Genomic DNA, 13,920 nt, shown 5'->3' on the forward strand with positions numbered 1-13,920 from the left:
TTGCTGAGCTCCTCCAGCATTGTGTGTATTGCTGAATTAAATTAAATAAAAAGTAGTGAGATGGAGTTCATGGGTTCACTGTCCATTCAGAAATCGGATGACAGAGGGGAAGAAGCTGTTCCTGAATCATTGAGTGTTTGCTTTCAGGCTCCTGTACCCCATTCCTGATGGTAGCAATGTGAAGAGGGCATGCCCTAGGTGATGGGGGTTCTTAATGATGGACATTTTTTGAGGCACCTGTGTGGATGAGTGTGTACCTACAAAGGCTTATTGCACATTCCCAAACCAAAAGCCGTGGATGAACCAGGAATTACATTGTCTGCTGAAGGCATTCTAGTCTGGCGATTCAGGCCTGTACCAGAAAACCAGGTATGATCTGCGGAGGGCTATTTCAAGGGCGAAGAGACAACTTTGAACGAGGTTGGAGGCGACATTGGATGCACGACAACCGTGGTAGGGCTAGCAAGACATTACTTCCTACAAAGCAAAACCCAATAGCATGAATGGCAGCGATGCTTCACTACCAGATGAACTCAACACCTTCTGTGCTCACTTTGAAAGGGAGAATACAACTACAGCTGTGAAGCTCCCTGCTGCACCTGATGACCCTGTGATCTCTGTCTCAGAGGCTGATGTTAGACTGTCTTCAAAGAGACTGAACCCTTGCAAGGCAGAAGGTCCCAATGGAGTACCTAGTAAAGCTCTGAAAACCTGTACTAACCAACTGGCAGGAGAACTCAAGGGCATTTTCAACCTCTCACTGCTATGGGTGGAAGTCCCCACTTGCTTCAAAAAGGCAACAATTATACCAGTGCCGAAGAAGAATAATGTGAGCTACCCTAATGACTATCGCCTGGTAGCACTCACGTCTACAGTGATGAAATGCTTTGAGAGTTGGTCATGACTAGACTGAACTCCAGCCTCAGCAAGGACCTGGACACGTTGCAATTTGCCTATCGCCACAATAGGTCAACAGCAGATGCAATCTCAATGGCTCTCCACGTGGCTTTAGACCCCCGGACAGTACAAACACTTATGTCAGGATGCTGTTCATCGACTACAGCTCAGCATTTAATACCATCATTCCCACAATCCTGATTGAGAAGTTGCAGAGCCTGGAGCTCTGTACCTCCCTCTGCAATTGGATCATGGACTTCCTAACCAGAAGACCACAATCTGTGCGGATTGGTGATAACATCTCCTCCTCACTGACGATCAACACTGGCGCACCTCAGGGGTGTGTCTTAGCCCACTGTTCTACTCACTATATACCCATGACTGTGTGGCTAGTATAGATCAAGTACCATCTATAAATTTGCTGATGATACAACCATTGTTGGTAGAATCTCTGGTGGTGATGAGAGGGCGTACAGGAGCAAGATAAGCCAACTAGTGGAGTGGTTCCGCAGCAACAAACTGGCACTCAACGTCAGTAAGGTGAAAGAGCTGATTATGGACTTCCAGAAGGGTAAGACAAAGGTAAGACCAATCCTCTTAGAGGGATCAGAAGTGGAGAGAGCGAGCAGTTTCAAGTTCCTGGGTGTTAAGATCTCTAAGGATCTAACCTGGTCCCAACATATTGGTAGAATTATAAAGAAGGCAAGACAGTGGCTATACTTTATTAGGATTTTGGAGAGATTTGGTATGTCAACAAATACACTCAAAAACTTCTATAGATGTATCATGGAGAGCATTATGACAGGCTGCAACACTGTCTGGTATGCGGGGGGGAGGGGCACTACTGCACAGGACCGAAAGAAGCTGCAGAGGGATGTAAATTTAGTCAGCTCCGTCTTGGGTACTAATCTACAAAGTACCCGGGACATCTTCAAGGAGCGTCCATTATTAAGGACCTCCAGCACCCAGGACATGCCCTTTTCTTACTGTTACCATCAGGTAGGAGGTATAGAAGCCTGAAGGCTCATACTCAGTGATTCAGGAACAGCTTCTTCCCCTCTGCCATCCAATTCCTAAATGAACATTGAACCCTTGGACACTACGTTACTTTTTTTTAATATATAGTATTTCTGTTTTTTTGCACAATTTTTAATCTATTCAATGTATGTATACTGTATAAAGTATACTGAATAATATTTATTTATTATTATTACTTTTTTTTATTCTTCTATATTATGTATTGCATTGAACTGCTGCTACTATTTCACATCACATGCCGGTGATAATAAACCTGATTCTGATTGAAGATGTCCTGGATACTATGGAGGCTAGTGCCCATGATGTACACATAAGCACAAAATTACACTTAATGGCCAGGAGGTACCCAATAAGTGGCCTCTGAGTGTATTTCTGTATGCTCGTGGTCTTCTGCTGTTGTAGCCCATAACACTTTGAGTGCTGTGCTGTGCGTTCAGAGATGTTCTGCAAGCCACTGTTCTAACACGTACAAAACAACAGGAATTCTGCAGATGCTGGAAATTCAAGCAACATACATCAAAGTTGCTGGTGAACGCAGCAGGCCAAGCAGCATCTATAGGAAGAGGCGCAGTCGACGTTTCAGGCCGAGACCCTTCATCAGGACCTGACGAAGGGTCTCGGCCTGAAACGTCGACTGCGCCTCTTCCTATAGATGCTGCTTGGCCTGCTGCGTTCACCAGCAACTTTGATGTATGTTGTTCTAACACGTGGTTGTTTGTGTTACTGTCGCCTTCCTGTCAGTTTGAACCAGTCTGGCCATTCTCTGACTTCTCACAAACAAGTTGTTATCACCTACAAAACTGTCGATCCCTAGATGGTTTTTTTGTACCATTCTCTTTAAACTAGAGACTGTTGAGCATGAAATTACAGGAAATCAGTAACTTCTAAGATACACAAACACAACCGCCTGGGACCAAGTATCATTCAATGGTCAAAATCTCCTAGATCACATTGCTTCCCTCATTCTGATGTTTGACCTGAACATCAATCAAACCTCCTGACCATCTCTGCATGCTTTTATGTATTGAGTTGCTGCTGCATGATTGGCTGATTAGATATTTGCATTAACGAGCTGGTGTACCTAATAAAGTGGCTACTAAGTGTATATACTCCCAGTACTGTGGTGAGAGAGTGTACTCATTTAGGTGACACTTGAAACTGAGGTGTTTATACTTAAAAAAATCTGCAGTACTGTAAATCTGCAACAGAGAGAAAAAATGCTGGCAATGATGAGTGGGTTGGGTAGCATCTGTGGGAAGAGATACATTTCAGGTCAAAGACCCTACATCATCCCTTCTCTGAAGCTTGAGTTGGTGCACTTTGGGAGATCAAATGTCGAAGGATAGTACGCAGTTAATGGTGGGACCCTTAGTAGTGTTGCTGTGCAGAGGGACGTTAGGATCAAGTCCAGAGCTCGTTGAAAACAGCTACATATGCTGATAGGGTGGTACAAAGGCATAAGGCATGCTTGCCTTTATTTGTCATGGCACTGAGTTCAAGAATCAGGAAGTTAAGTTGCAGCTTTGTAAAGTTCTGGTTAGGCTGCATCTGGAATACTGCATTTTAGTGGAAAAGAGTTTTGGCCAGGAATCTGCCTGGACTAGAGGAGAAGTTGGACAAATTGGGGTTATTTTTCTGTGGAGTAGTGGAGCCTGAGGGGAGGCCAAATAGACATAGAGTAGACAGCCGGTATCTCCTTCCAGTTTCAAAATGTCTAATATATTTAAGGTGAGAGGGGATAAGTTCAAATGAGATGTGCAAGGTAAGTTTATTTACACAGAGAGTGTTGGGTGTCTGGATGGCACTGCCAGGAGTAGTCCTGAGGGCAAATAGAATTGCGAAGCTTGCAGCTAGGCACATTAATGTGCAGACAATGTGGGGGTATGGCTTTTGTGCAAGCAGAAGAGATTAGTTTTGTTGGTTATTTCATTACTAGTTTAATTAGTTTGGCCAACATTGTGGGGCAAAGGGCCTGTTCCTGTGCAGTACTGTTCTATGTTGTGACAGCGTTGGGGCACTATTTCAATTATTTCATCTTCAGAACATCACAGTGTTTCCTTCATGTAATACCCAAACCCTGTTTTCTCAGCTGCTTTTCAATGATCTTTTTTGATGTAAGACTAACAGTGTTTATGTTAATTTTCATGGTGTTCATTTTGCCACAGCATCAAAAAATACACCAATCTCTACCTGCGTTGTGCAAGACCTAAACAACATCCAGGCACAGACAAGTAATACCCATTGTGCACAATATAAAGCAATAAGTATTTTCAACAAGAGGAAGTCTTAACCACCTCAATTCATGATCAACTGTATTAGCTTTGCCAAATTCTCCACAATTGACATGGTCAAAGGATACAAATCATGTACTGAAACCTAACTGGACCAATACTGTAAATATCCTGAGAACTAGAATGGGTTGGAGTTTGTCGATTTGCTTGTCACTTGACTCTTTACAGCCCTTCCAATATTAAAAAATCATGACAGTAGAATCTTCTCTTGGGTCAATGAGTGCATCTATTTAAATTGAAGTATGTTTAGTAGGGAACATTGAGTACCTTTTCACTACGTCTTATAACAAAGAACAAATTAACTCAGAATGAATCAATCATAAGTACATTTATTTTATTTGCTGCAAGGGAAGACTAGCACTGCACAAGTGCCGGAGATATCTTCGAAAAAAACAGACAGCATAGTCACTCTTTTATACCCAAGTATAGCTTCAGTTCAAGGACTTTCTGTATGTCTGCTTAATCAGTGTACTTGGCATTCTTCCAGTAATCAAATCTGCTGGGCCTGCAGTTTGTCAAGGACTCAGGTTCCATTGGCATAATGTTGCACAAAAACTATTACCAAAGCATTCTGGTACAATACAGGTTCCATTTTGTTACAGACAAAAATGCCACTTTGTTACTACAAGTAAAGTACATTTCCACATTCCCTCCTTTTTGTCATTTCATTACAACACCACATTTCACCAAATGCAGTAATTGAAATATGCATCTATATGTATATAAAGCAACGATGCAGTTTCAAAGCCCTACCAAAATTCTCTTTTTATCCATCTGTTTCAACGAGAACCCATTCGTTTCCTTAATATCCTCTCCTTTGTCCTGTTATTTCACACAAAACTATTAAAAGATTAACAACCATTATTATAATACCGATTGTTACACCATAATGCAGAATAATTGCCCACCATCCTCCCAGCACCCACCTCCCAGAGTATAATATTTGTGATACTGATCCCCTACTTTCTTAATCTCTTTAGTAGCTTCTCTGATGTGATTTGCCAATTTGGTTATATTTTCTGATGTATCAGGTATGTAAGTTCAGCAACAGAAGTGCCCCCTTTTTCTGATAGAATAAAACCCAAAGCCATTCTGTTCTGTAATGCTACTGTATGAACAGCCATCAGTCAGCAGAGAACTTGGTTAATGCTTCTTGGGTTTGATTAAAGGCACATGCAGTTTCATTTGTATATTCTCCAAAACCGATGCCATATAAATCAGTTCCTGGGACAATCTCCCAGTCCCATATCCCAGAAAGGTAATCATTGGGAATCTCTCGGCCTCAGTTATGGACCTCTGGTGCCACCAGACCAGAGGGTGGTGAGGTATTGATGCCAATGTCACACGTGGTGCACTGCATAGGCAAGATAACAGCAGCCTCCCCAGGGCCAAGGCTCTCTCTGCATCCCCTCATATTCGAGGGACGTGCCCGGCAGCCAGGGACAGGCCCAGTAACCACGTACCCAGTAAGTGCTGTTCAGTGGACAGGGAGGACAGGGATTTGTCAGTTCCACTCGTGTACCCTTACTGCTCCACAGATAGGGGCCCTTGACCTTCCTGTTGTGGTGACATGTTACCTGATCAACACCCTTGGTTCCAGAAGCAACCATTTGAATCCTTCTCTCAATTATTGAGGAGCCATCAGTGGACATAATCATAAACACAAAATAATCTGCAAATGCTGGGATCAAAGCAACACTCACAATACGCTGGAGGAACCCAGCAGGTCCTCCGGCATATTGTGAGTAGACATAATCAAATCTTTGGCATAGTAATAACCAACAGGATGTGGTCGATCTCTATGTTCTTGAATTAAGACTGCTATCATGTGTTCCTCATTGACATACTGGGCGAATTGGCCAGCTGTATCAGGGATCCCTAATGCAGGTGCAGTACACAATGTCACCTTTAAAGTTTAAAACCATTAATTGTCACAGGGTTGTCTGAGCATTTCGCATCCTTCAGCAGATTGTTGAGCAATATTCAATTGTTCTGCCACAAGCTTGCCAATACATTAACTAGCAATAGTTTCATCTGACATCGCTGTCAATCTTTTGGTTCCATCTCTGTCATTCTCACCTGGGTTGCTCAGGGCGCTGTAGAGCCCATGTCATATCCATCCTGTAAATTCTTGGATTTCAGGTGGTTTTCGTTGTTCCTGGTGTCCCGTAATTCTCGGATGGTTGCGCTGTACAGGGAGACTATTTGATGTGAGCTGTAATTCCTTGGGTGGAGCTTCAGAGGGTGTTTACCAGGGTGGAGCACCAGCAGTTGCATCACTAGTTACGATGGAAATGTTGGTCAATCTTTAAGCCCTACGTACTTCTTTTGTAACCTTCCCGGTAAAGTGGGTATCATTGTCGCTAGACAGGTTCCAAGGGATAGGTGAAGGGGCAGGTAGTGCTGAGGAGGCAAAGAGGCTACAGAAGGACTTAGACAAATTAGGAGAATGGGTAAAGAGGTGGCAGATTGAATACAGTGTAGGGAAGTGTATGGCCATGCACTTTGGTAAAAGGAATAGAAGTCAGATTATTTTCTAAACTGTTTTCCAATCCGAGGTGCAGGATCCCCTAAAGGTTAATTTGCAGGTTGACTCGATGATGAGGAAGGTGAATGCAATGTTAGCATTCATTTCAAGTGGACGAGAATATAAAAGTGAGGATGTAACCCTGAGGCTGTATAAGGCACTGGTGAGGCCCCACTTGGAGTACTGTGAAAAGTTTTGGGCCCCTTATTTAAGAAAGGATGTGCTGACATTGGAGAGGATTCAGAGGAGGTTCACAAGAATGATTTTGGGACTGAAAGAGTTATCAGATGAGCAGCGATTGAAGGCTGTGGGCATATACCCACTGGAATTTAGAAGAATGTTGGGAGGGGAATCTCATTGAAACCTATCGACTGTTAAAAGGCCTAGATAGAGTGGATATTGAGAAGATGTTTCCTTTGGCAGGAGTGTCTAGGACCAGAGGGCACAACCTCAAAGTAGAGGGACATCCATTTAGAACAGAGACAAGGAGGAATTTCTCAAGCCATGGTGAATCCATGGAACTTGTTGCCACAGGCAGCTGTGGAGGCCAGGTCATTGGATACATTTAAGGCAAAGGTTGATAGGTTGATTAGTTAGGGTGTGAAAAGTTATAGGGCAGGAGAATGGGGCTGAGAGGAAAATGGATCAGCAATGATGAAATGGTGGACCAGACTCAATGGGCCAAATGGTCTAATTCTGCTCCTATGTTTTGCAGTCATATAAATCCCAAACCTTGGGATGCTTTCCTTAAAGAAATATTTAGCTACTGTAACTGCATCATTCTTTCTACAAGGAAATGCTTCAAATCTTTGTGATAAATATCAATAATGACCAATACATACTTACATTTTTCACACAAAAGCAATTCTATAAAATCATCTGTAAATGCAAGAATGGCCCATCAGAGGGTGGTGTACGAGATCCTTCTACCTTCACTAGTTTCATATCATACATTGCTCACAAACTTGATTTTCAGCTCACGATAAACCAGGGGCATACTATGTTTGATTTATGTGATCTATCAATCCCTTCTTCAGCCTTCAGGGAAAGAGGGTACTATGCTCTGCAGGACAGTGGAGCATTTGGGATAATGGTGTCTTTACGTGGCTCAGCTGTGAGTATCTTACCCATTTCATTTGGCTGGAGGGTCCAAGGTTGCGATGAGACTTTGGAGAGTAAAGGTCCAACATCAGCATTGAAGAACAACCCTCCTATAACTTCCTGTTCAAAGGTTGCCTCTGCTCATAATGTACTAAGGACTGATAAAAGAAAGCTCTTATCTCCTTCCAATCGCCACATGCTCCATCCATTCATTTCCAGGACTTTTTGTCGTGGCAGTTCTCGTAGACCCTTGACCATTGGTCCAAAGTCCTTTGTTGCCTTTCCTCTGGAAACTGCTAGAGTTAGGTGGGGTCCCTGTGGGGAAGTCACACTGCCGTCGCAATGCCAGAATCACCCATGTATGTTCAGAAGTGTATAGAACAATCTCCTTACCAATATAGGGGTCCAATTTCTACTGAATAAAATGGGCATCTTCAGAGGAATCATAATAAACTGTACTGTGAAGATAACAGTGCCACATACTGAGTTATACATCAAAATAGAATCTAGAGAAGTCTCTGGAGGCTTTCAAAGCACTCTCGTAACAATGTTCCAAACTCCTTGGTAAGTGGATAGTGAGTAATTGCCACTTGTATAGAATAGGTTGACTACCACTGAAATAGTATGCAGAAATTCACAATGGCTCTCTGGTATACACACATTAAGTCCCGCAGGAGTGAAGGTAATAGCAGCTCACAGTTTACATAATAAATCTCCTCCATATAAGTTTAGAGGTACAGGATCCCAGTCTCCGATGCTACCCTCTACCGGGTTTGATTTTGGGATATTAATAGGCTGTCCTCTGTTCAGGAAGGGCAGAATGCAATTCGGGCTGAAGACCATTTACAATAGTACTAATTGTAGGTCCCTTAGCCTGCTCTTTTGGCAGTTCATTTTCTGTGCTATCTTCTGTGTATTTTCTTCTACAGACTCATCTGTACCTGGTACCTTGTGTCTCCATATCTTAAATCAATTCACCTCTTTAGGAAAGGCAACATGTATTGCATCGTATATATTTTAATAAATTTGGAATGGTGGCATGTCCTGTTACATTTTGATGTTTTTGAAAGTGCCGAAATTTAACCTTATAAAATTCGAATCTGTGGCCTAACTATGCCCTCATTAAGGTTTCCAAATCCACAATACTATGTTTGTGACACAAAACAATAGTTTATGTTTCTGAATAGCTTTTTTCAAGCCTGTCTGCAGGTCGGGCAGTTCTTCTACCATGGCCCATAATTCTCCTGCCGTCCAAGGTCAATATACACCCTTTAGTTCCCCATCCGTAATTCTTTCACTGATCCCTTCCCATAATATTAAACATATGCCATGCTGGTGTCCCCTTATTTGGGGTAGGGAAGGACTCCCCTTGTCCCATTATTAGCAGTTCGAGTCTCTCTTCCTCACCCTACTCACCATATTTTCTCTTTCTTTAGTTCACTACAACGTCCTGTAGGGATTACATTTATGAGCTCAGTTTCCACAAATCCTACTGTCATTTACTCCTTTTACTTGTACCAGCATGTCTCTGATGCCTGATCTTAGGTGTCCTTGAGACTCTTACCAGACGGATTTGGTGTGTCTCTGATCCCGTAGGTGGCCCTGACACTCTTACTAGTCAAATCTGCTGTGCCTCTGATGCTATAAGTGTCCCTGACACTCTTACAGGTAAAATCTAATCATTGATACCCATATGTTTCTGGTTGCCATGCCAAGAGTGTCGGAATCAAGAAGAGAGAAACTGTGACAGCAGCACAGATTGCAGTGGAACAGAATGGGAACGGGGCAGAACCCCGTATTTGCTTCTCACACAGAACAAAAATCAAACTTACATTTTGGTGATCACTGCTTTGTTAGAATTTCTCCGGGAGGAGACAGTCACCAGAATTCCCCCGTGTCAGCTCACGGACCTTTACATGTGATCTCAGTGGGGTGTCCAAGTTATGTCGAGCACCTTTTTGCTATGTCTTATAACAAACAACAAATAACTCAGAGTGGATCAATCATAAGCACGTTTATTTAACTTGCTGCAAGGGAAGACTAGCACCACACAACAGCCAGTGAAAAACAGACAACATAGTCACTCCTTTATATCCAAGTACTGCTTCAGTTCAAGGACACACACAAAATGGTGGAGGAACTCAGCAGCTCAGACAGCATTTATGGAAATGAACAATCAGTGGAGAATTCAGGCCAAGACCCTTCTTCAGGACTGGAAAGGAAGGGGGAAGATGCTAGAATAAAAAGATGAGGGGAAGGGAAGGAGGATAGTTAGAATCTGAATGGTGAAACCAGGTGGGTAGGAAAGTTAAAGGGCTGGAGAGAAGGAATCTGATTGGAGAGAAGAGTTGGAACATAGGAGAAAAAGAAGGGGGGGGGGGAACCCAGTGGGAAGTAATAGGCAGGTGAGAAGATGGAAAAGGGCAGAGTGGGGCATAGAAGAAGAGGGAAGGGGGAAGGATTTTTTTAAACTAGAAGGAGCAGTTGATCTTCATGCCATCAGTTGGAGGCTACCCAGATGGAATATAAGGTGTTGCTCCTCCACCCTGAAAGGAAAATGTTTGGTGTGTTTGAATGATGGCAGGAATACAAGGATAAATCTATTTAGTGACACTTTTTCTGCTATAGACCTTATGCCGGTATCTGAGGATATAGCAAGTGTGTGTAACTGGGAAGTGTATAATAATACAACAGTGGGGAGTGATCATTTCCTCATTATCTGCACAATGGGAATAGATGTGTATCAGAGGAAAAGTTCTCATATCTCCAGACTGAATTTTAAAAAGGCAAATTGGGATGGATTCAATGATTTATGTGAAAGTAGATTACCTGATCATTTGGCTTTGGAGGATATCAAGTTGAGTAGACACCTTGTGCTCTGTACTCAGCTCAATAGCTAAAGAATCAATTCTTAGATTGTTGGGGGATAATAAAAGGAGAGCTGTTCTCCGGTGGATGAATGTAAAACAGCTGCGAAGGGGAAGAACTCCTATTCATCTTTCATACAATATAAAGAGCTCAAGCTATAGTTAGAAAGGTAGTGAGGAGGGCAAAGAAAATGTATTGGTGAATGTACTGTGATAACATTGGGAAAGAGATCCAGGTAGGGGAAGTTCAGGGTTTGATACAGAAAATGGGGGTTAGAAAACTTGAAGCATTACTGGTTTTGTTTGGTGTGGAGAAGGTTGCAGTTACTGACTCTCAAAAAGCAGAATTATTAGCAAGAACATATATCAATGTATATAATTCAACCAATTTAAGTAAAGAAGAGAGGTCTTATAGAGAAACAGTTTTGGCAAGCAATCCTCAGATTACTGAGAAAAAAGAATGTTCTAGTACCTGCTTGGATGTCAAATTTATATTGTCTGAACTTAAAAGGGCTACTAATGGTGCTGGTCAGACATCACCTGGGAAAGATAATATTCGTTATAGTATGTTTACATGGTTATCAGATTTGAAACTTATGTTGGTTTTGAAATTCTTTAATACAATATGGGTTGAAAGGCAACTTCCTGCTTCCTGGAAATTAGCGGTTGTTATCCCTATGTTGAAACCTGGTTAGGATCAATCAGATCCTTCCAGTTATAGACCCATTTTGCTAACTTCACATGGATGTCAGATAATGGAATGAAGGGTTATAGCAAGTCTTTCTTATTCTGTGGAAAGTAGTGGAAAATTAGCTGTATATCAATTTGGATTTCGTAAAGAGAGAATGACTGTGAATTTAGTGTTAAGTCTGGAATCTGATTTTCGTAAGCCCAAGTTAATAAAGAATTAGTGGTAGCAGTTTTCTTTGATGTAGAGAAAGCTTATGATATGTTATGGACACAAGGATTGCTGCTTGACCTGGAAAAGATGGAAGTAGCTGGTAGAATGTTCAACTAGGTTTTAAATTTTTTTTATGCGATAGGAGAATACAAATTAGGGTGGGAACGACATTCTGTAGGGAGTGTGAGATAGAGAATAGTACTCCACAGGGGAGTGTGTGCATTGCCCACTCCTTTTTAGTATGATTGATGATATTTTCTTAAATGTTGGCTCAGACATTTCCAAATCATTATATACTGAGGATGGTGCCAAGTGGAAGAGAGGCAGAAATATAAAATATAGTTATGAAAATGCAGGCAGCTATTAATGAAATAGAGGAGTGGGGACATTGATGGGTATGACATTTTCTGTTGCAAAGACTCAAGTGGTTTGTTTTTCCAAGAGGAACAATTGATCTCATTAAATATGGTAAGTCGCTTAAACAAGAGTCAGTGGTAAACTTTCTAGGTGTGTGAATGTACATAAGGCTAACTTGGAAGGTGCATGTGAATAAAATTCGAGAGATGTGTAAAAAAAAACCTTTAATGTACTGAGGTGCTTAGTTGGGTGTGATTGGGGTGTGAGTAGGAGGTCACTTGAACAAATGTCTATTGCTTTAATCAGATCTGTCTTTGATCATGGATGTGTTGCTTAGATCAGCTCACCAGTTGTCTTAAAGCCCCTAGATAAAGTTCAAGCTCAAGCATTGAGATTATGTTGTGGTGTTATTAAATCATCTCCAGCTTTGGCATCACTGGTAGAAATGGGTGAAGTACCTTTACATCCACACACGTTACACTTAGCACTGGTTTATTGGATTGGCGTAAGAGGACTTAAAGTTGGTCATCCAGTACTGGCAACATTAGTAGAGTGTTGGGAGCACTGCATTCATAAGATCTTCAGTTTTGGGTGGATGGGCACAAAATCTTGGGCTGTTTAATGTGGATTATGGGCCCAGTGTCATTCCTCCATGGTTTTTCTCTTTGCCTGTGGTTGATTTGAGCCTTCAAGAAAAGATCAAGATGAAGAATGATGACATATTAGTGGCACAGTAAGTTCAGCGATGTTTGAAAGGCCAATACTATAGCTCCTTACATATCTCCACAGATGGTTCAAAAGATCCAGTTATAGATCGTTCAGGTGTTTCTGTTCCAAAGTTTTATGTGTTTATTAAGATCTTCAGACAAAGTGTCAGTATTCACGTTTGAGATGATTGTTATCACTTCAACCTTGGAATGAGTCCAAAATTATGCTCTGATTATGTACTTCTGTGCTCTGATTCGTTCGTGGTTTGACATTTACTAAAACAACTATTTCAAATTGTAGGTCGGACATTTTCTTGACTTTGTACAACATCTGTTGAGGCTGTGTATCCAGTTCTTATAGGTCTCTGTCCATGTTGGGGTTGACGAAATGAGGTGGCAAACATTTCAGCCAAGCAATCACTTACAATTAAGGATATAAATATAGTGGTGCTTTTGCATAAAGGGGAGATGAAAGCCATAATTAAAAAGTCTATTTGATCACCATGCCAACAAAGTTGGGATAAGGAAAAGAATTTACAGTATATAAAATTCAGAGGATGGTGGGAACTCAACAAGGTATAAAAGGAGGGAAGATGTTAAACTTACATGTTTACATTTTGGACATATTAAGTTGAATAAGTTCTTGTTCGGAATTAATACACATGATACGGGCATTTGCAGTGAGTGCACTTGTCAAGAAATGGTGCAGCATATATTGTTTGAATGCAGTTCCTATGAGGCGCAAGGGAAACATCTAATTTGTAAATTGAGATCTTTGGGACAGACACAGCTTAGCATGGAAGGTTTGTGAGGGTATCACTGCTGTTGTAATAAGTGCGCATTTGACTTTCTGAAAAGCATTAGACTTTAGTTTTTTGTGGGGTTGTGTACTTTAGTGGGCACATAGTGGGTCTCTTTGCTCCACATTCCAACTCAGTAGGTGGTGGTAAAGCACATTATCAACACACGCAAGAGAGGTGTCGGAAATGGACCAGGTAAATTTGAGGGCAGGGTGGAAATTGGAGGCAAAGTGGATGAAATCAAGGAGTTCAGCATGGGTGCAGGAAGCAGCATGCTGAACTTTGTTCTCAAATGTATGTGGTCCATTTTCGACACCTCTCTCCCCTTTCTTGATCTCACTACCTCCAGAGACAGCTTATCCACTGATGTCTATTATAAACCCATGTACTCTCACAGTTATCTGGACCATACCTCGTCCTACCCTGGTTACTTG

Source organism: Mobula hypostoma, chromosome 5, assembly GCF_963921235.1.
Source record: "Mobula hypostoma chromosome 5, sMobHyp1.1, whole genome shotgun sequence".
Classification (NCBI taxonomy): Eukaryota; Metazoa; Chordata; class Chondrichthyes; order Myliobatiformes; family Myliobatidae; genus Mobula; species Mobula hypostoma.